This window comes from Meriones unguiculatus, chromosome 17, assembly GCF_030254825.1.
Source record: "Meriones unguiculatus strain TT.TT164.6M chromosome 17, Bangor_MerUng_6.1, whole genome shotgun sequence".
Taxonomy (NCBI): Eukaryota; Metazoa; Chordata; class Mammalia; order Rodentia; family Muridae; genus Meriones; species Meriones unguiculatus.
This window is the reverse complement of record NC_083364.1, coordinates 31459351-31463180: the sequence shown is the minus strand read 5'-3', so window position 1 is coordinate 31463180 and position 3830 is coordinate 31459351. Positions and strand designations below refer to the sequence as shown.

General features: G+C 47.2%; 1 pseudogene; it reads right to left on the bottom strand.

Moving 5' to 3' along the window:
* Positions 1-217: 217 nt before the first annotated feature.
* Positions 218-334, bottom strand: LOC132648861 (small nucleolar RNA SNORA17; annotated as a pseudogene).
* Positions 335-3830: the final 3496 nt, after the last annotated feature.

Sequence of the window (3830 nt, the reverse complement as noted above, 5' to 3'; positions counted from 1 at the left end):
CTTTGGAGCTTACTTTCTGTCCCCTCTTCTTTCTTCTTTGATATTCCCTTAGGTGTAGAATTGTATTATAGATGTATAGATGTATCGTCATGGGGGCTGGGCACCATGTGATCATTTTTCATTTCATTTTTACTGGTTGTGGGCTTCTGTAATAAGAGCCTGTCTAGGTCTGCAAGCCACCAGACTAGTGGAAGTCTCGGGCTTGCTTTTTCCAAGGAATGTTAAGCTGCTAATCATTTATTCAGATGTTCACAGGCCAGGACACTGAGTGCAGACACAGCCTCTCTCCTCTCTGCACGAGTAACACAGCAGCAACACCTTCAAAGCTTCCAGAGTAGCACTCATGAGACCATGCCTGAGATTACCCTAGACACTCAGAGACCCTGGGCACCACAAAGAGGAGAGAGCAAGTGGTGGAGAAATGGAAGAGAAAGAGAAACAGAGGGTTGTGAACACAATGAAGAGAGGCAGAACTGGAGACTCAAGGGTACTGAGGAGCAGCCTGATGTGAGTAGTCTGTGATGCCACTTGGGGCCATGGTGGGGTACTCACCTCTGCTGCCACCAGGGTCAACATTTGGGTTCAAGGCTCTGCAGCAGCAGCAGGGGTCTATTACCACGGAAGGCAAGGCAGACATCCCTGGTCTAGATAGCTGCCCAGCACTGTTGATATCTGAAGGCCCCACCCCTCACCTGGACATCCTGGGAAAGCTGGCCCTGGGGGCATAAGAGCAGGAAAGCTGACCCCTCCCTTAGCCAGCTGCAGTACTTCAAAGAACACCTTACACTTTGCAGGAGTTGCAGGTGAACTGGCCCTGAGGATTCTACCATGAGAAACCTGGCCCGACCACTTGTCTCTGGTGTGGTGGTGGGGACGAGGGAGAGGTACCCTCTTCTTCCTCCTCTTCCCTCACCCCTCACCATCATTGGCAGCTAGGAATCGTAGCCCTGGGGTCATGAGAGCAGGAGAATTGGGTCTGGCCCTGATCAGCTGCTGAATTTGGGAGCATGGGCTCTACACCTCTCCTAGACAGCACAGAGCCAGCCCTGACAATATAAACAAGAGAGAGCTGGCACAGCCAGTTGTTTGCTTTGTAGTAATGTGGGTGAGGAAGAGATGCCTCCTCTCCCTTATCCTTTGCAAACTAAGGCAGGCAGGAGAGCTAGTACAGCGGTAATCAGACGGGGAGAGCTGGCCTTGCCCATCATCTGTGCAGCATAGCCTTGGATGTGGGATTTTGGGGTGAACCAGGCCCCAGAGTGTGAATGTGGGAGAGCTAATCCTGTCGCTTGTCTACTATGCTGTGCCATTGGAAAGGGAGAGATTCTCTCCCCTCCTTTTTGCCCTCATTACTGGGTGAGCAGAAGAGCTGGCCCCAATGGGGTCATAAGAGCAGGTGAACTGTCCCTACCTCTCTCTCACCTGCTGCAGCACTTGGGAGAGCAAGCCCTGCATCTAACCTGGGCAGCATAGTGGAGCAGAAGCTGGATGCAGGGGTGAGCCTGCCCCAAGTGTGTGAGTGTGGGAGGGCTGGCCCTGCCTCTTGTCTGTTGGGTGGTGGCATGGATAAGGATGAGATACCTTCCTCCCCTTCCTCCTCCTTTGCCATCTATGGCAGGTGGGAGATCTGGCCCTGGGGAAATAAGAGTGGGAGAACTGTCCCTGCCCCTCTCAAGCTGCCACACTCCAGAAAGAGGGTCCTGCACCTAGCCTGGGCATCAGAGTGGAACTAGCTCTGTTTGCAGGGGGTGTTGGGAAGCCTGCACTGAGGGCATGAGAGGAGGAGAGCCAGTGGGGTGACCAGCTCAGATACCTTGAAGGCCCAGATCCAGGGCTTTGAATTGGCCCTCCTCAACATTTACCCCATTAATGATCAGCAAGAGTACATGAAGAGGCCAGTCCTAAGATCCAAAAGTATAGGATCTCCATGACAGAGGGCAACAACAGGATATCCAAGAGGATTCCCAGTGAGGTTTTAGTATTGATAGAGTAGCAGAAGCCAGAAATGTTGTACCAGACCAATTGCCACGAACATTGCAAGCAAAGTGTAGACAAAAGTGTATACTGTGAGAAACACTGTAACACACTGCAGCTTCCATAACAAGATTTTTTTTCTTTCTTGGTTGCATGTTCCAAGAGTGGATGGTGGGTATAAGAAGAGGGGCAGATGAGTGGGATTAGGGTGCATGATGTGAAATTCACAAAGAACCAGTAAGCAAACACAAAGCTTTCAAAAAAGAAAAATAGAGAGAAAGTCACGGTGTCCTATTTGGAATAATATGATACTATAAACAACAGACCCAAAAGATTCCACCAGAAAAATATCCTAGAACTGAGTAATGCTACTATCAAAGAGATAGCATACAAGATCCATATAACAGTATCAAAACACTGAGAAAGAAAGAATGGGGAAACTTCCATTCACAAGAGCCTTTAAAATCACTTGCAGTAAACTATCCAAGGTGGTGAAGGAAATCTACAATGAAATATTTAAAACCCCAAAGGTGGGGGAGGGAGGGGAATGGAAAGGTCACTGGAGGAGGGACTGCTTTCATACTCATGGATGGTCGATGACCATCTTACCAAAACCAATTTACAGATTCAATAAAAATCCCCATGTTATTCTTCATAGAACTTTTTTAAAGCTCTTAATATCGATATGGATCTATAAAAGACTCCAGACAGGCCAAACAATCTTGAGCGAAACAAATAATGCTTAAGGTATTACCACACCCAATCTTCACTTGTAGCATAAAGCCACAGAAGTAAGAACAGCAAGAAAAGTAGATATGCAGATTCATGAAAGTGTGTGTGTGTGTGTGTGTGTGTGTGTGTGTGTGTGTGTGTGTATGTAAAGGTCAGAAACCAACCCAGGGAGTCGTTTCTGTCCTTTCACCAGGTGGGTTCCGAGAATCAAGAAAAAAAGGCCCAAGAACATCTCTAAGATACTGGATGGAGAAAAGGGTGCAACACGTTAACATAGATAGGGGACCTCTACCAAAGTGAAGGCATCAATCACTACCAACTTGTCATCTGATCAGCTGTTATATATGTCTAAAAATCACTAAGCAGAGAATTCTCAGCTGTACTGGGGGCTTCAGCCAGCTTAGTCCTCACCATGAATGCAGCTTGCTTGCTGTATATCCTTTCACCAGCATCCTCTGGACCTGCTGTCGCTGTGTCTGCTCATTCATCCATCTAGACCCAGTCAGACCACTCACCTCCATGGCTTCCCTGAGCCTGCACATCTCTCCTTTACCTTGACTTGACACCAAGTTCTGTGTAAAAGCTCTGACCTTGTGACTTACCTCTACAGCACAGTCCCTCAGCTGATGCTCCACAGGGGTCCTTATCTGATTCCCACAGACTCTCCTTACATTGCTATGAGCATTCTGCTTCTGCCTTTCAGGCATTTTGGGGAGTTCTTGAGCTCTGCCTGTCCTCTTTAATTCTGGTGTGTGTGTGTGTGTGTGTGTGTGTGTGTGTGTGTGTGTGTGTGGTGTGTAAAGGTCAGAAACCAACCCAAGGGGTCCTTTCTGTCCTTCCATCATGTGGGTTCCATGGATCAGTCTCAGGTTAGTAGGCTTGTGGCAATCACACTTATGTTCTAGCCATTTCATTGGCCCATAATCTTTTATTTTAAGAAAACATTCAATTTTCCTGTGTCCATTTTGAAGATAGCTTTCCCCAAATTTCCCCTAGAGGAGAGCTGGTTCTTAGAAAGAAAACCATTTCACAGTGTAAAAAACTATACCTTTTCATAAAAAAAAAAATCCTGTCCTATTATTGAATTTTTTTGGTGATCTAATATAATGAATGTGGTAACTGTG